This window comes from Prionailurus bengalensis, chromosome C2 (genome assembly GCF_016509475.1).
Source record: "Prionailurus bengalensis isolate Pbe53 chromosome C2, Fcat_Pben_1.1_paternal_pri, whole genome shotgun sequence".
NCBI classification, from domain to species: domain Eukaryota; kingdom Metazoa; phylum Chordata; class Mammalia; order Carnivora; family Felidae; genus Prionailurus; species Prionailurus bengalensis.
In genome coordinates this window covers 99,717,349-99,743,208 of record NC_057350.1, presented here as the reverse complement: position 1 = coordinate 99,743,208, position 25,860 = coordinate 99,717,349, and the positions used below count along the sequence as shown (strand labels likewise).

The window sequence follows — 25,860 nt, the reverse complement described above, 5'->3', positions numbered from 1 at the left end:
GAGCCTTGTCAAACTGCTTGCTCAGAGATGAAATAACTTACACTCTTACTTTAAAACTCGGATTTGGGCTAAAAATTCTATGGCATTCTTTTGGATAACTTTACTAAGGTACCTTGTCATTTAGACCTCAGGATGGGGGAATCAGCAGATCTGGGTTCTAGTCCCAGCCCTATAGTAACAAGCTACCTGTCTTTGGAAAATCGTACCATTCAGTTGTAGGGATTTAGTTCCTCTGAATTCAGGTTTTCTCATCTGCCTACTGAAGGGCTAAGCCTAATGATATTTAATGCTTGTTAACATCGAAGGGTTGGGCTTCATCAGCGTAAGATGTTGGGGAAAAAGTTTTTGGTGAGAAATACAGTACATGAATATCAAAGCACATTGTACAAATTTACAGATACAGAGGATTGAATACTTTTTTTGCAGTTTCTTTTTTTTCCTGCATTATATCTTTTATTTAAAAAAAGTTTTTGATATAATTTATTGTCAAATTGGGTTACACACAACACCCAGTGTTCATCCCAACCAGTGCCCTCTCAATGCCCATCACCCATTTCCCCCCTCCCATACTCCCCATCAGCCCTCATTATTTTCTCTGTATTTAATAATCTCTTACAGTTTGCTTCCCTCTGTCTCTATTTTTTCCCCTTCTCCCCCCAACCCCCGGTCTTCTGTTAAGTTTATCAAGATCCACATATGAGTGACAACATAGGATATCTGTCTTTCTCTGACTGACTTGTTTCACTTAGCATAATATCCTCTAGTTCCATCTATGTTGCTGCAAATGGCATGATTTCATTCTTTCTCATTGTCAAGTAGTATTCTATTGCATATATAAACCACCACTTCTTTATCTATTCATCAGTTGATGGACATTTAGGCTCCTTCCATAATTTGGCTACTGCTGATAGCGCTGCTATAAACATTGGGGTACATGTGCCCCTATGCATCAGCACTCCTGTATCCCTTGAGTAAATTCCTACTAGTGCTATTGCTGTGTTGTAGGGTAGTTCTATTTTTAACTTTTTGAGGAACCTCCACACTGTTTTCCAGAGGGACTGCACCCGTTTGCATTCCCACCAATAGTGCAAGAAGGTTCCTGTTTCTCCATATGCTCGCCAGCATCTGTAGTTTCCTTAGTTATTCATTTTAGCCACTCTGACTTGTGTGAGGTGATATCTCAATGTGGCTTTGATTTGTATTTCCTTGATGATGAGTGACGTTGAGCATAATTTCATGTGTCAGTTGGCCATCTGGATGTCTTCTTTGGAGAAGTGCCTATTCGTGTCTTCGCCCATTTCTTCACTGGATTATTTGTTTTTTGGGTATGGAGGTTGGTGAGTTACCAATTTTGGTAACTAGCCCTTTACCAATTTTGGATACTAGCCCTTTATCCGATATGTCATTTGCAAATATCTTTTCCCATTCCATCGGTTGCCTTTTACTTTTGTTGATTGTTTCCTTTGCAGTGCAGTAGCTTTTTATCTTGATAAGGTCCCAATATTTCATTTATGCTTTTAATTCCCTTGACTTTGGAGATGTTTTGAGTAAGAAATTGCCACAGCTGAGGTCAAAGAGGTTGTTGCCTGCTTTCTCCTCTAAAGTTTTGATTGTTTCATGTCTCATGTTTAGGTCCTTCATCCATTTTGAGTTTATATTTGTGAATGGTGTAAGAAAGTTGTCTAGTTTCATTCTTCTGCACATTGCTGTCCAGCTCTCCCAGCACCACTTGATAAAGAGACTGTCTTTTTTTCCATTGGATACTCTTTCCAGCTTTGTCAAAGATTAGTTGGCCATACATTTGTGGGTTCTGGGTTCTCTATTCTATTCCATTGGTCTATGTGTTTTTGTACCAATACCATACTGTATTGATGATTACAGCTTTGTAGTAGAGGCTAAAGTCTGGGAATGTGATGCCTCCTGCTTTGGTTTTCTTCTTCAATATTACATTGGCTATTCGGGGTCTTTTTGTGGTTCCATACAAGTTTTAGGATTGTTTGTTCTAGCTTTGAGAAGAATGCCAGTGCAATTTTGATTGGGGTTGCATTGAATGTGTAGATTGCTTTGGGTAGTATTGACATTTTAACAATATTTATTCTTCTAATCCATGAGCATGGAATGTTTTTCCATTTTTTTTTCCGCCTTCAATTTCCTTCAGGAGATTTCTATAGTTTTCAGCATACAGATCTTTTACATCTTTGGTTAGGTTTATTCCTAGGTATTTTATGGTGCTTGCTGCAATTGTAAATGGGATATTTCTTGCTTTCTCTTCCTGTTGCTTCATTATTGGTGTATAAAAATGCAACCACTTTCTGTGCATTGATATTGTATCCTGTTACCATGCTGAATTCATGTTATCAGTGCTAGCAGTCTTCTGGTGGAGTCTTTTGGGTTTTCTATGTAGAGTATCATGATGTCTGCGAAAAGTGAAAGTTTGACTTCTTCTTTACCAATTTTGATGCCTTTTATTTCATTGTGTCTGATTTCTGATTCTAGGACTTCCAACACTATGTTAAACAACAGTAGTGAGAGTGAACATCACTGTCATGTTTCTGATCTCAGGGGGAAAGCTCAGTTTTTCCCCATTGAGGATGATATTAGCTATGGGCTTTTCATATGTGGCTTTTATGTTTAAGTATGTTCTTTCTATTCTGCCTATCTTGAGGATTTAATTAAGAAAGGATGTTGTATTTTGTTAAATGCTTTTTCTGCATCTATTGACAGGATAATATGGTTCTTATTCTTTTATTAATGTGATGTATCACATTGATTGATTTGTGAATATTGAACCAGTCCTGCAGCCCAGGAATGAATCCCACTTGATCATGATGAATAATTCACTTACATGATGTTGAATTCGATTTACTAGTATCTTGTTGAGAACTTTTGCAGCCATGTTCATCAGGGATATTGGCCTGAAATCCTCTTTTATAGTGGGGTCTCTGGTTTGGGAATCTAAGTAATGTAGGCTTCAATAGAATGAGTCCGGAAGTATTCCTTCCATTTCTATTTTTTTGGAACAGCTCGAGAAGAATAGGTATTAACTCTGCTTTAAATGTCTGGTATAATTCCCCAGGGAAGCCATCTGGTCCAGGACTCTTATTTGTTGGGAGATTTTTGATAACTGATTCAATTTCTTCACTAGTTATGGGTCTGTTCAAATTTTCTATTTCTTCCTGCTTGAGTTTTGGTAGTGTGTAGGTGTTTAGGAATTTTTCCATTTCTTTCAGGTTGTCCAGTTTTTTCGTATAGAATGTTTCATAGTGTTCTCAGATAACTGCTTGTACTATGAGGGATTGGTTGTGATAAATCCATTTTTATTCGTGATCTTACCTATTGGGGTCCTCTCTGTTTTCTTTTTGAGAAGGCTGGCTAAAGTTTGTCATTTTTTTTTCAAAAAACTAACTCTTAGTTTCATTAATCTGTTCTACTTTTTTTTGAGTCTATATTGTTTATTTCTGCTCTGATATTCATTATTTCTCTTCTGCTGGGTTTCAGTTTTTTGTTATTTTTGTTCTGCTTCTAGTTCTTTTAGGTGTGCTGTTAGATTTTGTATTGGGGATTTTTCTTGTTTCTTGAGATAGGCCTGGATTACAATGTATTGTATTACATTGTATTTTCCTCTTAGGACTGCCTTTGCTGCATCCCAAAGGGTTTGTATTGTTGCATTTTCATTTTCATTTGTATCCATATATTTTTTAATTTCTTCTTTAATTTACTGGCTGACCCATTCATTCCTTAGTAGGATGTTCTTTAACGTCCATGAATTTGGAGGTTTTCCAAACATTTTCCCGTGGTTGATTTCAAGTTTCATAGCATTGTGATCTGAAAGTGTGCATGGTATGATCTCAATTCTTTTATATTTATTGAGGGTTGTTTTGTGACTCAGTATGTGATCTATCTTGGAGAATGTCTCAGGTACACTAGAGAAGAATGTATATTCTGCTGCTTTAGGATGAAAAGTTCTAAATATATCTGTCAAGTCCATCTGGTCCAGGGTATCATTCAGGGCCATTGTTTCTTTACTGATTTTCTGTCTATATGATATGTCCATTGTTGTAAGTGGAGTATTAAAGTCCCCTGCAATTACCACATTCTTACCAATAAGATTGCTTATGTTTGTGATTGTTTTATATATTTGGGTGCTCCTGAATTCAATGTATACACATTTAGAATTTTTAGCTCTTTTTGATGGATAGACCACATAACTATGATATAATGCCCTTCTTCATCTCTTGTTACAGCCTTTAGTTAAAAGTCTAGTTCGCCTGATGTAAGTATGGCTACTCCAGCTTTCTTTTATCTATCCAGTAGCATGATAGATAGTTCTCCATCCCCTCAATTTCAATCTGAAGGTGTCCTCAGGTCTAAAACGGGTCTCTTATAGACAGCAAATAGATGGTTCTTGTTTTTTAATCCATTCTTATGCCTTATGTCTTTTGATTGGAGCATTTAGTCCATTTACATTCGGTGTTATTATTGAAAGATATGGGTTTAGAGCCATTGTGCTACCTGTAGGTTTCATGTTTGTAGTGATGTCTCTGGTCCTTTGTGGTCCTTGAAACATTTCACTCACAGAGTCCCCCTTAGGATCTCTTATAGATATGGTTTAGTGGTGATTAATTCCTTAAGTTGTTTTGTTTGTTTTTTGGGAAAACCTTTATTTCTCTTTCTATTCTGGATGGCAGGCTTGCTGGATAAAGGATTTTTGGCTGCATATTTTTCCTGTTCATCACATTGAAGATCTTGCCAGTCCTTTCTGGCCTGCCAACTTTCAGTAGATAGGTCTCCTACACTTATGTGTCTGCCCTTACATGTTAAGCCCTGTTTACCCCTAGCTATTTTCAGAATTCTCTTTATCTTTTTATCTTTTATCTCTTTGTTTTTGCATCTTTATCTTTATATCTTTTGCCAGTTTCACTATGATACGTCATGCAGAAGATTGATTCAAGTTATATCTGAAGGGAGTTCTCTGCGCCTCCTGGATTTCAATGTCTATTTCCTTCACCAGATTGGAGAAGTTCTCAGCTATGATTTGTTCAAGTACACCTTCAGCCCCTTTCTCTCTCTTCTTCTTCTTCTGGAACTCCTATGGTACAGATATTTTTCCATTTCACTGAATCATTTAGTTCTCTAATTCTCCCCTCATGATCCAGAATTTTTTCTTTTACTCAGCTTCCTATTTTTCCATAATTTTATCTTCTATTTCACTTATTCTCCCCTCTGCCTCTTTAATCCTTGCTGTGACCGCCTCTGTTTTATTTTGCACCTCACTGATAGCATTTTTAAATTCATCATTACTATTTTTAGTTCCTTTATCTCTGCAGCAATAGACTCTCTGCTGTCTTCTATGCTTTTTCTCAAGCACAGCAATTATTATGACTATTATTCCAAATTCTTGTTCAGTTATATTGTTTATAACTGTTTTGAGCAATTCTTTAGCTGTCATTTCTTCCTGGAATCTTTCTTGAGGAGAATTCTTTTTCATCATTTTGGCTAGTTTTCTGTCCCTTCTGTGTTTTAAAAGCTTGTTATGTGCCCTGCACCTGCAAGCACTATTATTTTAAAGAGGGTAGTTATACACTGTCCAGGGCCTGACCCTTCAGGAGGTTTTTGGAGAATGTTACTTGCTGTCTCTTGTTGTGAGTTTGGTTACTTTATCTCCCTACTTGTAATGATGTTTTGGACCCTGCACCAGGTGAGCTTTGATTTGTTTGTTGAGGTAGCCCATGTTAGCAATTCCACTCCTAGGTATTTACCTTGAGGAAGGGGGAGTTTGAGCAGCCACATTTCAGAGAACCATAAGAAATCTGTGCTGAGAGATGTGGAATCATGAGAAAATCCTAGCCAAGAACAGGGCATTGCTACAGGCAGAGAGAGGCAGAGCCCACAGCCACCAATCACCATGCCGCTTTTCCTTTTCTTTCTTTTGCAGTTTCAAGTTTTTACTTAGATTCTAGTTGATTAACATACAGTGTGATAGTTCAGAAGTAGAATTTAGTGATTTTTCACTTACTTATAACACCTAGCACTCATTACAAGTGCCCTCCTTGATGCCCATCACCCATTTAACCCACCCCACTGCCCACCTTTTCTCCAGCAACCCTGTTTATTCTCTATAGTTGAGAATCTGTTTTTACAGTTTGCTTCTCTCTCCCCCTGCCCATGTTCATTGCTTAAATTCCATATACGAGTGAAATCATATGGTATTTTCTTTCTCTGACTTATGTTGCTTAGCATAATAGACTCTAGCTCCATCCATGTCATTACAAATGGCAAGATTTCATTTTTTGATGGCTGAGTAATAGTCCATTATATATATATATATATATATATTAGTCATATATATATCAAATATATATGTATATATGTATGTATATATGTGTATGTGTGTGTGTGTGTGTGTGTATATATATATATATATTTGATGAATGGATATAGAAGATGTGGTGTATGTACACATACATATCCATTCATCAATGAGGCTTTGGCCCCTTTGCATAATTTGGTTATTGTTGATAATGTTGCTATAAATATTGAGGTGCATGTTCCCCTTCAAATGAGTATTTTTGTATCCTTTGTGTAAATACCGAGTAGTGCAAGTGCTGGGTTGTAGGATAGTTCTATTTTTAACTTAAAATTTTTTAAAGTTTATTTATTTTAAGAGAGAGAACATACATATGAGGGAGGGGCAGAGATGGAAAGAGAGCATCCCAAGCAGTCTCTGCACTTCCAGATGAACCCAGGGCTCAAACTCACAAAACCACAACAACATTACCTGAGCCAAAAACTGAGACAGACTTTAACCGACTGAACCACCCAGTTGCCCCTATTTTTAACTTTTTGAGGAACCTCTATACTGTTTTCCAGAGTGACTATACCAGCTTGCATTCCTACCAGCAGTGCAAAAACGTTCCCCTTTCTCTGCATCTTCACCAACATCTATTTCCTGAGTTGTTAATTTTAGCCATTACAACAAGTGTGAAGTGATATCTCATTGTAGTTTTTACTTATATTTCCCTGATGAGTGATGTTGAACATCTCTTCATGTGTCTGTTAGCCATCTGGATGTCTTCTTTGGAAAAATGTCTATTCATGTGTTCTGCCCATTTCTTAACTGAATTATTTGATTTTGGTTGTTGAGTTTGGTAAGTTCTTTATAGATTTTGGATACTAACCCTTTTTCCAATATGTCATTTTCAAATATCTTCTTACATTCCATGGACTGCCTTTCAGTTTTGTTGATTATTTCCTTTACTGTGAAGAAGTTTTTATTTGATTCAGTCCCAATAGTCCATTTTTGCTTCTGTTTCCCTTGCCTCAGGAGATACACCTAGTAAGAAGTTGCTATGCCTGAGGTCAGAAAGCACAGGTTGCTGCCTGTGTTCTCCTCTAGGATTTTGATGGTTTCCTGTCTCACATTTAGTTCTTTCATACATTTTGAATTTTTTTTTGTGTGTATGGTGTAAGAAAGTGGCCCAGTTTTCCCAACACCATTTGTTGAATAGACTGTTTTCTATTGGATATTTTTCCTACTTTGTCAAAGATGAGTTCACCATTAACTGTGGGTCCACTTCTGGGTTTTCTATTCTGTTCCACTGATCTACATGTCTATTTTTGTGGCAGTACCATACTGTCTTGATCACTACAATGTTGTAATATAACTTGAAAAAGAAAAGCAAAGCTGGAGGCATCACAATTTTGGACTTCAAGATTTCTTTGGCTATTTGGGGTCTTTTGTGATTAATACAAGTTTTAGTATTGTTTGTTCTAGCTCTATGAAAAATGCTGGTGATAATTTGATAATGATTTCATTAAATGTGTAGATTGCTTTGGGTAGTATAGACATTTTAACAATATTTGTCCTTCCAATCCATGATCATGGAATGTTTTCCCATTTCTTTGTGTTGTCTTCAATTTCTGAACAAAGTCCAAGACAATGGGCCTGGTAAGGATAAGTTGTACTTGAAACACTTTTCTGAGGTATAATCAACAGGAATTTTCAGTCAGTCAGTCATAAAGAGGGAGAGGGTTGAGGTAATTTTCAATTACTGAGCTTTCTACCTTGGAAAATGGAACAGTAAATCAATTAAAAAAAATTGAAATCCTACTATGCATCTTTACCAATCACAGTAGTATGAAACTAGAAATCACAAGAAAAAGCCTGGAAATAACACACACACTTGGAGGCTAAACAATGGGATACTAAACAACCAATGTGTCAACAAAGCAATCAAAGAGGAAACTAGTTCCTTTCTGTATAAGGTTACATGGTTTATTTGAGCTTTTTCTTGTTCCTTGAGGTAGGCCTGTATTATTATATGTTTTTTCGCTTAGAATGGCTTTTGCTGCCTCCCAAAGATTTTGGACTGGTTTGATTTTCATTTGTCTCCATATATATATTTTTTTAATTTCCTCTTTTAAATTTATTCAGGCTTGTTTTGTGCCCTAACACGTAATCTATTCTGGAGAATGTTCCATGTATACCTGAAAAGAATGTGTATAGGGGCACCTGGGTGGCTCAGTTGAGCATCTGCCTCTTGATTTTGGCTGAGGTCATGATCTCACGGTTCATGAGATTGAGCCTTGTGTTGAGCCCTTCACTGGCAGCATGGAGCCTCCTTGGGTAGACTATTCTCATTGGTAGGTGTATGTTTCCTACCCCCACCCCCTTTTCTACATGTTAAATTAATCATGTCTTTCCCTTGTGGCTTACAAGGTTTCTGCTGAAAAATCAGGTTTTCCCACGTAGGTCACTTTTTGCTTCTTTTTTTGTGATTTTACAATTTCTTTGTCTTTGATGTTTTAATTATGATGTGATGTGCTGTGGACCTCCTTGCATATATCTTGTTTGGAACTCTCAGTACTTCTTGGACCTTGAGGTAGGTTAGTGAAGTTTTCAGCTATTATTTCTTCAAATCAATTTTCTACCCCTTTCTCTATTCTACTGGGACCCCTATAATATGAATGTTTGTTCACTTGATGTTATCTAAGAGATGTCTTGACTTATTCTAATTTAGGCAGAATGGTTCCTCTTAAACTTGCTGCAGTGTTCTTATGTATCCTTTCTTTGGTATCTGGCAGGAGCTATGTTTTTATGTTAGTTATTCTTTTGAATTCTGGCTTTTTCCTGAATGAAGAAAATAAGAAGATGACAAAAAAAATAGAAAGTACAAAAATGAAAACCACAAAGTAAAAAAAAAAAATTTATAATTTTTAATTCATACATAATACAAAAGATAAAACAACCCATGGTTTATTTTCTATGTTCCAGCACCACACAGGATGGTGTGGGCTTGAGAACTCTGTGCTCACGGTGTTTGCCAACTCACCCTGAGCACCAGATCTGTTGATAATAGCATCTGGACCCCACTCTAGTCTAGGCTTTTTTTTTTTTTTTTTTTTTTAAACGTTTATTTATTTTTGAGACAGAGAGAGACACAGCATGAACGGGGGAGGGACAGAGAGAGAGGGAGACACAGAATCGGAAGCAGGCTTCAGGCTCCGAGCTATCAGCCCAGCGCCCGACGCGGGGCTCGAACTCGCGGACCGCGAGATCGCGACCTGAGCCGAAGTCAGATGCTCAACCGACTGAGCCACCCAGGCGCCCCTAGTCTAGGCTTTTAAGGTGGGGTAGTAACAGTTTCCCACCCACTCCACTCCCTGATACCTGGAGCGTGTTCTTGTAGCACTTTGCATTGCTTGGTGTAGTTCTAGTTTTGTCTTTCTTGTGCTAGTTGCTCTTTTAAACTGTGGCTATTTTCCTATTTCCAGAGACAGAGGAATCTATGCCTGGTTGCTCAATGCTATCCCTCCCTATGACCATTCCACTGCTTTGGAGTTTCCTTTGTTACAGTGTCTCTTGTTCTCTTTTGCTATTCTATCTTTAGTTGTGTAGAAGATGTTTAATGTGCCCTCAATTCTTCTTCAGGAGGAATTATTGTATAGTTATAATGTGGTGTGTTTCATCCAGGAGGTGAGTTCAGGGCCTTCCTATGTTTCCTATGGAAACTGTTCAACTCCATGAATGGCTGTTCACTGAAAAACAAAAGTATCTCTAAACAAGGTTTTAAAAGATGGGAATTACTAGTTTTACTGAGCTTAGTTGCCATACTCACTTGCTATTACATGAACAGGCTTTGTCAGAGCATTTCTCTTAATATCATTTTCACATGGAACTATACTTGTAGAAAATGTTTGATGTTTGTAGGTTTTAATGATACCATTGGCCAATTACATCTGATATTGAACATACAAGTGATTTTTATTCAACATAAGGTTGTTTTTCTTTTGGAAATTAAATGGAGAAATATATTCTTTGTCATATGATCTATTTTGATCTACAAACAGAAATGTATAATTATTTAAAATTTACTGTTAATACTTCAAAGTTGTACTTTTTCTCTTAAAGTCCTGTATTCCCATTTTTAATATAAATTTTTATACTTAAATATTATGAATGCCTTGATGGAATAACCATACCTGCTGTGTGTGTTTGTATGTGTATCTATATATCATTTTATGGAACACATACAAACTTTGATTATAATGTAAAAATGATACTTTGAAAATTAAGGTCAGAAGTGGTGAGATATTGGTGAAAGGGTACAAATTTCTGTTGTAATGAATAAGTTCTGGTGATATAATGTATAGCATGGTGATACAATAGTGTTAAGAAGAAGATCTTAAATGGCACCACTACGTATGCAAAATAGGAAATTATGTGAGGTAGTGAAGGTGTTACCTGTCAAAGTTTATATATGCTTTATCAAGTGCTTAAACTTACACAATGTTGTATATCATTTACATCTCAAAAAGGAAAAAAGAAAACGTTATGGTATATGAAAGAAGTCCATAACAAATACCACAAACTACTCCATTTATATGAAGGGTCCAGAATAGGGAAATTCATAGAGAATAAAAATAAAATAGTGTTGGTCTAGAGCTAGGAGGGTAGAGGGATGTGGGTAATAAGTGCTTATGTGTACAGTGTTTCCTTTTGGGGTGTTATAAGTGTTTTATAATAGTGGTGATAGTAGTGCAATTCTGAATAAACTAAAATATACTGTACATTTACTTTTTTTATTTAAAACATTTTTATAATGTTCATTTTTGAGACACAGGGAGACACAGAATCTGAAGCAGGCTCCGAGGCTGTCAGCACAGAGTCCGGCGCGGGGCTCAAATTCATGGACCATGAGATCATGACGTGAGCCAGTCAGACGCTTAACCAACTGAGCCACCCAGGTGCCCCAAATATAGTGTACATTTTAAACGGTGATTTTATTGCATGTATATCCTACCACAATATAGCTATTTCTTTAAAAGGAAAATCAGTGGAAGGATAGTTTCTATATATAATAATTTAGTATAAGTTACATTAAAATAAAATTCAAGTTTAATTTTCTTAATCTACCCGTGGCAAAAAGAAAATAGGAAAAAGAGAATGTAACTATTTTAATTACAGTAAACGTCAGAGTTATCAATAATAATGAGGCTTCTAAAAAAAAAGAGAATACCAAATGTGTATGCAGTAAGAACATTTAGCTAAATATGGCACGTGAAAATGCATTTATTCTCCCTGTTAAAATGAAGGTAATGTATTGTAATGCATATAGTTCCAAGCAAAGTGTTTGACATAAAAATCATCATTTATTCTGATAGACCTGAATTGGATTGGTAAAAGGGGTCAGATATATGAAATTGAAGAAAGTCAGAAGTACAATGGAGAGTAGCAGTGGGCCAAAGGAAAAAATATAAGGTATTATAAGATTCTCCATATGGACTGGCTATCCAATTCCTCTTATCCAAATTCTTCAGTTCAGCATATTCCCTTAAGCAGAATTTTTTGCAATATTTATTTAAAAAGCTGAACTATCCCAGACACAAAGTCTTAAGCTATCTATATTTTAGAGGTCACTCAAAAATGTCAGGTCCCTTGTTCAATCACCCTAGAATAAAGCCTTACAGTGAACAAATCTTCTGATTGAAATACACTTTCCAAGGTTTTTCTTAATGACTTATTTTGAAATTTGAAAGGATGGCCATGAATTTATTCCACTTGAGGAAATTTCTAATGGAAATATCAGAAAGCACAGTAGGCAGATAAAGGTGTCTGGAGAAACACTGACAATTCAGAGCATACAAGAAAATTTAAATCAAGAAAAACAATGCAACATATTGCATGTATTATATCCATGCAGAGAAGAGCAGTATTTTTCTGAATAACATATAGTCAAAGAACAAAATACTTTAGGGCAAAAGACCAGACAGCAGGCAATGAAAGATAATTAAAGGAAACTTCAAATAGATACACACTCTGTCAAAGAAAAAATGAACATGGACAGTTGATAGAGGGACTTATCAACGAAGTCCTGAAAAAAAATTTTTTTCCCAGAACTGAAGGATAGGAATTATCAGTTTGAAAGCATAATCCAAATATCTAAATTTAAAACATTTAGAGAAGTCCTAAAGACTTAGAGTAAGACACAGGATTTAGGCATACCAAGAATTACAATCATAGTATCGTTGGTCTCCCAAATACTAGTTGTTAGAATACACAGAATAATCTAAAAACATTTTTCTATCAGGGAGTGAAGGAAAAAAAACCTGTTATATTTTCTAGCATATATATATATTTAATATATATGTAATTATATACATATAAATTTATTAGATTATAAGAAAGATAATAAGAAAAGTATTTTCTTATAAATGATTAAGTGATTAATATTCCATTTTAGTTTTGTTGATTATTTCCTTTGCTGTGCAGAAGATTTTAATTTTTATGAAGTCCCAATAGTTTATTTTTGCTTTTGTTTCTCTTTCCTCAGAAGACATACCTATTAAGAAGGTGCTATGGCCAATGTCAAAGAGGTTACTGCCTGTGTTCTCCCCTAGGATTCTAATGGTTTCATGTCTCATATTTAGGTCTTTAATCCATTTTGGATTTATTTTTGTGTATGGTATAAGAAAGTCGTCCAATTTTCCCAACACTATTTGTTGAAGTGACTGTCTTTCCCACGTTGTCAAAGATTAATTGATCATATAATTGTGGGTCCTGCACAGCGAAGGAAAAAAATCAACACAACTAAAAGGCAACCTATGGAATGGGAGAAACTATTTGGAAATGATATATCTGGTAAAAGGTTAGTGTCTAAAACATATAAAGAACTTCTACAAAACACAGCATCTAGTGAAACATAATACAAGTAAAAATGGGCTGAAGACATGAATAGACATTTTTCCAAAGAAGACCTACAGATGGCCAACAGGAACATAAAAAAATGCTCCTCGTCCTTCATAAGCAAAATACAAATCAAAACTAAATGAGATATTACCTCACACCTGTCAGAATAGCTAAAATCAACAAAAGAAGCAACAGATGTGGAGAAAGGGGACTCTCTTGCACTGTTGTAGGGAATGCAAACTGGTGCAGCCACCATGGGAAATGGTGTGGAGATTCCTTAAAAAGTTAAAAATAGAACTATCCTATGACCCATCAATTGTACCACTAGGTATTTACCGAAAGAATACAAAAATACTAAATCAAAGGGCTACATGCACCCCTATGTTTATAGCAGCATTATCTACAATAACCAAATTATGGAAACAGTCCAAATGTCCATCAGCTGGTGAACAAAAGATGTGGTGCATATATGCATGGTGGAGTATTACTCATCCATAAAAAGAATGAAATCTTGCCATTTGCAAGGATATGGATGGAGCTAGAGAGTCTAATGCTTTGCGAAGTTTAAGTCAGAGAAAGACATTTGCCATATGATTTCACTCATATGTGAAATTAAAGGAACAAGGCAAATGAGTATAGGGGGAAAAAGAGAGGGTGAACCAGGAAACAGACTGTTAACTCTAGAGAACTGATGGTTACCAGAGGGGAAGTGAGTGGCGTGATGGGGATTGAGGAGTGTTCTTGTGATGAACACCGGGTGTTGTATGTAAGTATCAAATCACTAAGCTGTACAATGAAACTAATTTAACACTGTATGTTAACTGCAATTAAAAAAAAAGGTTTAATATTCCTAGCACCTTTTCTTCATAAGCTCCTGGAAGAGTGCAACCAGACCCAAGTGAAACAGTGAGACTGAGAAACAAAATAGTAAGTCTGCCTTTTGGGCAAATAAGACAAACAAAAAGTATATGTATTTAAACTATGACAGTACTAATAGGTCAAAATAACAATTGGTGTTTGCAAATTTGTAGGTGAAACATAAAGCAGTATTATAACCAAACCTTGCAACATTGCACACAAGAAAAAAGAATCATAGTGAACTACATAGATAACACACCCATGAAATTACGGATTCAATCAGAAAGTGTGATATAACTAAGGAGTAAACAGAGACAGAAGTGTATTGTGTTGGGGTAAAAAAGCTAAATGTTCATCTCTAATTGATCAAAACAGAGATATAAAATTATCTGGAAATATCAAGGTAAGTACCAGAATAAATGATTACACTATTAGAAATTTTACCTTGTCATAGTAGAACTGATAACGTAGAAGGATGAGATGAGATTATTGTTAAGACTTATACTGCTAATTGTATATCTCTGAATTATAATTATATATGTATATATAATTACATAATTATGTATATTTACATATCTATATCTATTTACTATTTTAATAAAAATAAAATTTGTATGCATTTACCTTGTTATTTTCCAGCACAGTTGCTAACATAAGAAAGCTGTTCAATTTGATGTTAGCAGCATTTTTTGGATTCAATGACTTTCTTTGGCTGATGACTTCTAGGTCCAACTGTGACTTGCTTTCTTAGCACACCTGTCAATCTTAACATTGTCAATTTTGGTAGTCTATTTCTTTCTATTTCATTTCAGTCACAGACTTCAGTGAATCATAAGAAACTGTTAAACAGAAAAGGATATAACATTTCTCAAGTACGGTAATTGAACCATGTTAAAGAATAACTGCAGTAAAATGCTATTAATGTCAAAACAACCTTGGAAAAATATGGATTATTTCTTAAGTGACAGTCCATGCAATTTAAATAACTAAAGGGAAAAAATGTGACAATTGCTATCATTAAAAAGTGACATCATCTGAATGTTTTTGAATATACATATGTTGCTAAAATACTATTAGGTTTTATTTCATGATCATACTAGGAAAACATTATCAATACTAGATACAGCTTTGTATCAGGAATATTCCATTCATACTAATGATCAGAAATATAAATTAGTCTATATTTATGAAATACAGATATAAATCAATCTAGATTAAGGTTTGTGATTACATTGCAAATTTTTTTCTCTGATTTGGTGTCTATTCTTTTGGCAAATAACAGGAACTTGAAGTTGTAATATAACTGGAATTGATAGGCACATTTCAAAGTTAAGAACAATTTGATAATTACTGCTAAATAAACAAAATGAAAGGGACTTCAACGATTTTGCTGCAAATCATTACCAAAATCTTACATTAAAGCAAGGGATAAGTACTTAGTTGAATAGAGAAGAAAACTGATCCCTTACATGTAAAGTAAATAATGAAAGAAAAAATACCTCAGAGGACACACAGAGAGAATGTATTCTATTTTGTGGATGATTATAAATTTTGCCAGGTTGAGTAAACTTATCTAGTGATAAAACACAGGGGATATGATGCATTTGAGTAATGCACTTAGGTTCCTTAGTTCAGGCCTCCTGAGATTGTTTTATAATTGGTATTTTCAAATAAGTAGTTCACTATTTTCTGCAAAGACCAAAGTGCTAAAGATTGTGTCAAAACATAGGAGGAACATACAAATATGTAGATCCTTTGGCCTTCTATAAGGAGATGATCATTAAATTTTAATGTTTTATAGGCTTTCTTTGGATTCAGTATCTGAGAACTGATTCTAAAGTAAAATCATGATATTTAAAAGAGATAAAATACTTCCAAAAGTTTAAAAATAATTTAAAAAGAGAAGAGGCAATTTTGTTGATGGAAAAGATCAACATTTTGGCACTAAAACTGAAAATTTATCCACATTAGCATCCAAAATGAAGCATTTTTCCCACTGTCCCAGTAAACAAATACCCTTGTGATATTCTACACATATAAATAGGGATTATAAGGCTTCCACACTTCAGCCACCATAGGCACAAGGACATTAGGGCCATATCCTCTGATTAAAGATAAAAGTCTGCCAAACATTTCTTTTATAGGTAAGTATCTCAGACATTTGAATTTCCATGTAAAAGACTTCATTAGGACACTGCTTATAGACAGAGATGTTGTTAAAAATGTTAAAGTTTTGATCTGTGGACTGTTAAAGTGTCCTTCATAGAAAATTGAAAGTACTCACTGTGTTAAAAGATTGGCAATATCTCTAACTTTGCCTTAGCCAGCCCACGCGAATGACTAGAACAAGGCCTTTCCTGGGCCTCTAGAAGATTTGGAAATTTTCAAGAATTTCTGAGAACAGGAATCCATATCTGCAAAGACACAAGAACTTGCCTGAGAAAACAAACTCCGTATATGTGAACTTGAAGAAATGGAGGTGTGGATTAGGATTTTTCAACATTCACATATACCTTTATGTAGGTAAAGAGATTGGAGAATAGAAATTTATGAGTGTAGTTATTAAGCAACTAAATGTAATAGAAAATCTGTACAGTGGGAAATTTTGAAAATGTTAATCAGTTGTAGATTTTATACATATTTTGCTGTTGTTCCTTTGTGTAGCCGAGTTTATAAGACTTAATTTTATAAACTTGAACTAAATATATTCTAATACAACCACAATTTTGTGTGTGTGGGTAGTGAAGACAATATGAATGACAGATATTATGCAGTGATATAAAAGCTTATAATCTGCAGAATTTATAATTTTTATTTTTCAATTATATTTTAGGAAATATTTAAATATGATTTATGCATTTTTCCATGTTAAATACGTTTTATGGTTATTTGTAAAGAAAATATGTGCCAGTTTACACATACAAGGACACTTGCAGAAACTACCTTGAACACTCTCCACCTAACTTGCTAATAGCATGCTTCATCCCTGTGCTCTTCTGTGGGTCCATCCCTTCTAACCAGCTCTCACCAGTTTTCCAAAGATGGTACAGGCATCCTCCAAGCATACCAGTCCAAACTTTACTAACACCATGACCGGCCACCACAAACATGACCTTGGCAAGAGTCCATCGAAAGCCATACCACAGACATGACAGTGTACAAGCAGCCCAGAGGCAAATATGACTTTGAAGTAACCCTTTCCCTGGGGAGTAGGGAAGATACCCACCTAAACCACTCTTACTGTAGCCCCAACACTGGACAGGAAGTAGACATCTGTTCTGAGAGCAGGCCCTGCCTACAAAAAAAAAAAAGGATTCTCAGAGGACAACATAGGGATTATGTCCTACAGTTCTATACAATGGTAGCTTTGGCAAATGCCTTGTCTGAATCAACTCTGGCCCGAGGTTACTCTAGACTACTAGTCATTAACAATAAAGGGACTAGGGGTGCCTGAGTGGCTCAGGTGATTAATCGTCCAACTGTCAATTTCAGCCCAGGCCATGATCTCATGGTTCATGAGTGAGCCCAGCATCAGGCTCCATGCTGATGGTGTGGAGCCTGCTTGTGATTCTCTCTTTCCCTCCCTGCCCCTTCAGCAGCCCCTCTCAAAATAAATAAAAAATTGTTTTAAAAATACAGAGACTAAAACCTTCCCCACAACAGGCAACAAGCACAATTGTACATGACTGGACTAAAGACAAACAGCTCAGCCACAAAGCACACAACACACATCGGAGATAACTCTGAAGTGCCAGGTTCTGGTTGATAGGAAACATTTTACTACGGGGCATTATAGGACATCATACTCAAAAGGACACTACTTACAAGAATAGGAGACTTAGCTGACTTTCTTAAAACATTCCTCTGTCTCATCATTTTGTCTGTTCTATATGTCCCAAATGAAAGACAGGACAAAATCATAGCAGGAGAGGTAAACAAAGATAAGTGATACATATGAGAGAGAACTTAATTGTCTTAAAGATACTCACTGGACTGGAGAAAAGACTGGAGGATCTCTGTGAAACCCACAATAAAGAGAAAATATAAAAAAAAGAACCAATCAGAGATGAAGAATTCAATAATTGAAATTACAAATACACTAGAGGGAATAAATAGCAGATTAGAGGAAGCAGAAGATACATGAATGACTTGAAGGACAGAGTAATGAAAAAGAACGAACCTGAAGAAGGAGAAAGAAATAAAGAATAAAAAAATGAGAATAGATTAAGGGAACTCAGCAACACCACCAACCATAATAACATTTGCATTATAGGAATTGCATAAGGAGAAGAGAGAAAATTGGGCAGAAAATGTATTTAAAGAAATAATAGCTGGCAACTTCCTGAGTCTGGGAAAGGAAACAGAAATCCAGATCCAGGAGGCACAGAGTGCCCCTAACAAAATCAACTACAGGAGGTCCACACCGATGTATAGTAATTAAAATGGCTAAAAGACTGACAAAGGGAGAATTTTAAAAGGGGCAAGGAAAACAGTTACATAGAAGCAGAACCCCATAAGGCCTATCAGCTGTTTTTCATCATCAACATTGCAGACCAGAAGGGAGTGTCATGATGTATTCAAAGTGATTAAAGAAAAAACCTGCAACCAAGAATACTCTAACAAGTAAGGTTATCATTCAGAATAAAAGAAATAGTTTCCTAGACAAAGATTAAAGGAATCATCACCAATAAAGCAGCCTTAGAAGAAATGCAAAAGAGGATTCTTTGGGAAGGAAAGACCATAAACAGGAGTAAGAAAAGTAGGAAACACAAAAGCAGTAAAATTAAGTATATCTATAAAAATCAGTCAAGGGATTCACAAAATAAAAGGATGTAAATTATGATACCATATACCTAAAACATGGCAGGGAAAGGAGTAAAAATTTAGTGCTTTTAGAATGGGTTCAAACTTAAGTGACCATCAACTTAATATGCTCAAGATGTTATATACAAACTTAATGGTAACCATAAATCAAAAATTAATATTTGCAAAAAAATGAAGAGAAAGGAATTCAAGTATATCAATAAACAAAGCCAGCAAACTGTGAGAGAAGGGAGCAAGAGAAGAACTACAGAAACAACTATAAAACAAGTAGCAAAATGGCAATGAGCATCTACCTATCAATAATTACTTTGAACATAAATGGACTAAATGCTCCAATCAAAAGGCATAGGGTGATGAAATGGATAAAAACGTAAGACCCATCTAGATGTTGCCTACAAGAGACTCATTTCAAATCTAAAGACACATGCAGAATGAAACTAAAGTGATGGGAAAGCATTCATCATGCAAATGGAAGTGAAAAATAAAAGCCAGGATGGCAATAATTACATTGGAGAAAATAGACTTTAAAACAAAGACTATAACAAAAGATAAAGGACTATATAATCATAAAAGGAACAATCCAACAAGATATAACATTTATAAATATTTATGCACCCAACAGTGAAAGAACCCAAATACATAAAGCAGCTATTAACAAACATAAACAAAGTAATCAATAGTACAATAGTAGGGGACTTTAAAATCCTACTTAAATCATTGTATAGATGATCCAAACAGAAATCAACAAAACAGTGCCTTGGAATGACATATTGGAACAGATGGATCTAACAAATGTATTTAGAACATTCAATGCTAAAACAGTGTAATACACATTGTCTTCAAGTGCACATGGAATATACTTCATAATTGATCACATGTTAGGTAACAAGCCTCAACAAATAAAAACGATTAAAGTCGTACAATGCATCATTTCTGACAACAATGCTATAAAACTAGAAATCAACCACAAGAAAAAATCTGGAAAGAACACAAATACATGGAGACTAAATAACATGCTACCAAACAATGAATGAGTCAACCAAGAAATCAAAGAGAAAGTTAGACATACACAGAGACAAATGTAAATAGAAACACAATCATCCAAAATCTTTGGTATGCAACAAAAGATGTTCTAAGAGGGAAATTTATAACACAGGCCTATGTCAAGAAGCAAGAAAGATCTCAAACAACCTAACCTTACATTTAAAGACACTAGAAAAAGAAAAAAACAAAACACAAAAGCAGTGAAAGGAAGGAAATAATGAAGATTAGAGCAGAACTAAATGACATCTAAACTAAAACACCACCACCACACAGGAGAACAGATCAATGAAAGCAGGAGCTAGTTCTTTGAAAAGTTTGACACAATTCATAACCCTTTGCCAGGCTTATCAAAAAGAGACAGAGGACAAAAACAAACAAAATCAGAAAAGAAAGAAGAGAAATAAAAACCAACATAACATAAATACAAAGAGAATATTGTGAAAAATCATATGCCAACAAACTGGACAACTTAGAAGAAATGGACAAATTCTTAGAATCATACAACTTCCAAAAATAAATCAGGAAGAAATAGAAAATTGGAACAGATTGTTTACCACCAATAAAATTGAATCAGAAATAGAAAACTGGCAACAAACAAAAGTCTAGGACCAGATGGCTTCACAGGTGAATTGTATCAGGTTTTTGTTTTGTTTTGTTTTTTTGTTTGTGTTTGTTTTTTAAAGAGAGAGATAGTGTGAGTGGGGAGTGGGAGAGAGAGCGAATCTTAAGTAGGCTCTGTGCTCAGTGTAGAGCCCAATGCAGGGCTTGATCCCTCAACTCTGGGATCATGACTATTACTTTTTCTTCCTAAACTATCTCCAAAAATAGAAGAGGAAGGGGACTTCCAAATTCATTCTATGAGGCTAGAATTACCTTGATACCAAAACAAGATAAAGACATTACAAAGAAACAAAAAGGTGGGAGGGGGGGACTACAGACCAATATATCTGATATGTATAGATGGAAAACTCTCAACAAAATATTAGCAAATTGAATCCAATACTACAGTAAAAAGTCATTCACCATAATGAAGTGGGATTTATTCCTGGGTTGCAAAGGTGGCTCAATGTTTGCAAATCAATGTGATATATCAACAAGAGAAAGGATAAAACTACATGATCATTTTAATACATGCAGAAAAAGCATGTGACAAAGTAAAACATCCATTATGATAAAAAAAAAACTGCAACAAGGTAAGTTTAGAGGGAATATACCTCAACATAATAAAGGCTGTATATGAAAAACCCACAGCTAACATCATTTCAATGGTGAAAAACTGAGAGCTTTTCCCCTAAGTTCAGGCACAAGGCAAAGATATCCACTGACAACTTAAAAAATTAATTTATTTATTTTGAGACAGAGAGAGAGTGAGCATAAGCAGGGTAAGGGCAGAGAGAGACAGAGAGAGAGAATCCCAAGCAGGCTCCATCCTGTCAGCACAGAGACCAACACGGGGCTTGATTTCATCAACCACGAGATAGTAACCTGAGCCAAAATCCAGAGTAGTGCTTAACTGATTAAGCCACCCAGGTACCTGTACTATCAATGCTTTTATTCAACATAGCATTGGACATCCTAGCCAAAACAGACAAGAAAAAAAAATAAAAAGCATCCAAATTGGTAAGGAAGAATTTAAACTTTCACTATTTGCAGCTGACATGATACTACTATACATAGAAAATCCTAAAGATTCCACCGAAATCTCCTAGAATTTACACATGAATTTAGTAAGGTTGCAGGACACAAAATCAATATTCAGAAATCTGTTGCATTTCTACACACTAATACTGACATAGCAGGAAAAGAAATTAAGAAAGCAAGCCTATTTACAACTGGACCTAAAATAATAAAATACCCAGTGATAAACTTAACAAAGGAAGTGAAAGACCTGTATTCTGAAAAGTATAAAACAGTGAGGAAGGAAATTAAAGATGACAAATGGACAGATATTCCTTGCTCATGGATTGGGAGAACAAATATTATTTAAATGGTCATACTACCCAAAGCAATCTACAGATTATATGTAATCCCTGTCAAAATACCAACAGCACTTTTTATAGAACTAGAACAAATAATCCTAAAACTTGTATGGAATTGCAAAAAAACCACCAAATAGCTAAAGCAATCTTGAAAAAAGAACGAAACTGGAGATATCACAATCTCAGATTTGAAGTTATACTACAAAGCTGGAGTAATCAAAAGTAAGATAATGACACAAAAGCAGACACATAGATCAACGAAACAGAATAGAGCCCCCAGAAATAAACCCACAATTACATGGTCAATTAATCTATGACAAAGAAGGCAAGAATATGCATTGGGAAAAAGGCAGTCTCTTCAACAAATGATGCTGGGAAAACTGAACACCTACATGCAAAAAGAAGGAAACCGGACCCCTTTGTTACACCACACACACACACACACACACACACACACACACACACACAAACTCAAAATGGATTATGAACCTAAATGAGAGATCTGAAACCATAAAAATCCTAGAAGAGACAGCACAGGCAGTAATTTCTCTGACATGGGCCATAGCAACTTTTTTCTGAATATGTCCCCTCAAGCAAGGGGAATAAAAAAACAAAAGCAAAAATAAACTATTGAGACTATATCAAAATAAAAAGCTTCTGCACAGCAAAGGAAACAGTCAAAAAAAGGCAATGTACTGAAATGATATTTGCAAATGATATATTTGATATACAAAATATATAAAGAACTTATACAACTGAATACCAAAAACCAGATAATCCAATTAATAAATGTGAAGATGTGAACAGACATTTCTCCAAAGAAGACAAACAGTTGGCCAAAAGACACATGAAAAGACGACCAACATCAATCATCAGCAGGGAAATGCAAATCAAAACTATAATTGGATATCATCTCACACCTGTCAGAATTAAAACAAAACACAAGACATGACAAATATTGGCTAGGATGTGGAGAAAAAGGAACCCTCATGCATTGTTGTAAATATTAGTTTAAAAACCCCTTTAACAAATTTGAGTGGTTAAAATGGTCAAATTCTTCAAAAATAACCTATATCTTCACCATATTTTATACACATGAAAAGTAAATGTAAATATTATTTTTAAAAAAAACCTTTATTTTAACAAACTTGAATGGTCAAAATGGTCAAATTCTTTTTTTTTAAAAAAACCTACATCTTCACCCCATTCTGACATAAGGTGAAATAAAATATTTATAATAGGTTGATATCTATTTAAAGAAACTGAGTATGAAAACTCTCACATAAGAAATAAAATTCGCAGATCACTATTTTGTCAAATTCAATTTCAATTAAACCCTAATGGAAAAAAAAACATACATACACACACAACAATCTTATACAAACTCTTCCAGAATACAGGACACTTTCCAACTTCTTTTGTGAGGCTTAAGAAGCCAATTTTGTATTTTCAACTTTCCATGTCGCTAAGGTAGTAATACTTTCATCATCCTAGCCTCACTGAGTTATTACAATGGACAGAATTCCTCTCTGAACCATGCTGTGTATGTAGTGTGAATAAGAAATAGATATTTGTAGTGTATGTTTAGTCATTCAGATTTTGAGATTTTTGTTATTTCAGCATAATTTATCTCATCCTGGTACTGATTCCGAATGTGGAGAGAAAATTAAAGAGATTGGTAGTATAATATTCCATAGTGGAATCTGCATGGATTAAAGACATAAATGTTAAAGATAAAATGAAAAAATATATATAAAACAATATATTGTTCTAGAGAAAATAATTTTTTTTTAAATGTGTTTATTTTGAGAGAGAGACAACATGCAAGCAGGAGAGGGACAGAAAGAGAGGGAGAGGGAGAGAATCCCAAGTAGGGCTGCCACTGTCAGCACAAAGCCCGATGTGGGCTCAAATCCACAAACCATGACCTCATGACCTGTGCCAAAGTCAAGAGTCAGACGTTTAAACAACTGAGCCACCCAGGCACCCTAGAGAGAAGAATTTCTGAAGCTAAGTCACAAGTGCAATAAACCACACAAAAGATCGTAATAGTTATGTCATGATTTTCACATTTCATTGAAGATAATAGACAATTTGCAGAATATGACAATATGTTTACATCTAAAACAGACAGGAAACTAATATCTAAAATATAAAGAGAGAAAATACAATAAAGAAATGGGCGAAATATACCAACAATTTACAGAAGAGGAAATCCAATAAATACCACAAAAAAGTGATGTTCAAATGGACTGGTAACTAGAAAAATGCAAATTATATCACAAAAAATAAATCTTTGTTCACTCACCTGACTAGTAGTATAGAAATTAGAAATAATATTTTGTTCATGCCTAGCAACTGAAAGAGTGATTGGAACTAGATATGTAGGTGTTGAATAATTAAAGCTGAATAATGCAAAATTTGGCAGGTAATGTGATGCAGAAACACACACTATTGGTAAGGGTTCGGTGCAGTCGTCTGAAGACAAACCTGTGAGTGCTTACTCAAATTAAATATAACTGATGATTCCAAAGTCCTGAGAGAAAGGCATGCATATGTTCATAAGGGGGCATATGTGAAGCTGTTCCTTCTAGCACTGCTGTGGTTAGGAGGAGTTGGAAGCCATCTAGAAACAGTTAATAGCTATCTTGAAAGATCAACACATTTTAGTTTTTCTTGTTACTTATTTTTCTTCTTTTTAAAAATCAGTGTAAAAGGAATAATGTGTAGCCTGTAACGCATTCTAGGAATTTGTCATTTTCCCCAAAAACATTATTGTATTTAACTGTATATATACTTCTGTATTTAAAAGTATTTTCTACTATGTGTATATATGTGTATAAAAGGAAGAGATCAGAGAAATACATTCCAATAATATTTTGAGAAATTAAAGAGTCTAAGTAGACAACTGCTTTCCTCTTCTCACTGCATATTTACTATATTATTAAATGTTATTTGTGGACTTGAGTTTGTAAATATTTTTATTCTCCTCAACTGTTCTCCACTAATAACTTAAATTTCTCCTTTTCTTCCTTCGCATACCTCTCTTGCTTCATTTCTTCACTTTCATCTCTCTTACCCATCTGGCACGTTGCATTCTTTAAAATTACCTCTTTCATATGGAGATCAAAATCACATACAATTCAGAAGTTATTCAATGCCTTTATTGAAGTAACTGAAAATCAAAAGTGAGTCAGTTACATAATAGATGTTGGATTACTAGTCAAGAGGACTTCTGCCAAGATACAGGCAATGAACACAATTTGTTTATAAAATCTTCCCAATACATCACATTCACTAGACTTTCTGAATAAATATTTCACAATAAATCAATTGTGAACTAGAATCCAATTAGTAAAATCTATTCACATAAATGTATGAATTAAATAGAAGTTGCCCTACACATAGGGTAACAGCACAAGCATTTCCCAAGAGAAATAAAAATACCTTGCAAACATCTAGTTAATATAAAAGTTATTTTTTTCCATTAAAAAACTATACAAAGCATCTAATACCTAATGAAGTGTACTGTAATTTCAGTATCACCTAGGGGAGTAATTATTTGTCAGGGATTTCTAATAGTAACTAATCTAAGCAGCTTTTGAAAATAACATAGGAGGACTTCTGGGGAAGATGATAGAGTAGAAAGATCCTAGGCTCACCTCATCCCAGGGACACACCTAGATAACACTCACATCGGTGTAAATAACCTGGAAAATGACCTAAAGACTGGCATAACAGATTCTCCACAGCAAAATGTAGAGAAGAGGCCAAATCAAAAATGGAAGGAATGGGAGGGACGTGACCAGGAACCAAGCTGGCCCAGGAGACTATTGAGAGAGAGACAGGGACACTACAGGCAAAGAGAAGGGTGCCCACATGAGGCAACCCAGGCACAGAAACCCCACACGGGGAAGATGAAGCCCTACAATATTTGGGCTTGACAACCAGAGGAGCTTAACTTCT

General features: G+C 35.0%; 1 non-coding gene and 1 pseudogene across 1 annotated transcript; one reads left to right on the top strand and one right to left on the bottom strand.

Moving 5' to 3' along the window:
• Positions 1-25,860, top strand: part of LOC122491010 — a 75,750-nt pseudogene that overhangs the window by 30,526 nt on the left and 19,364 nt on the right.
• TRNAR-UCG lies at positions 9,522-9,606 on the bottom strand. Its single transcript has one exon. It is a non-coding gene; the product is annotated as a tRNA-Arg (tRNA).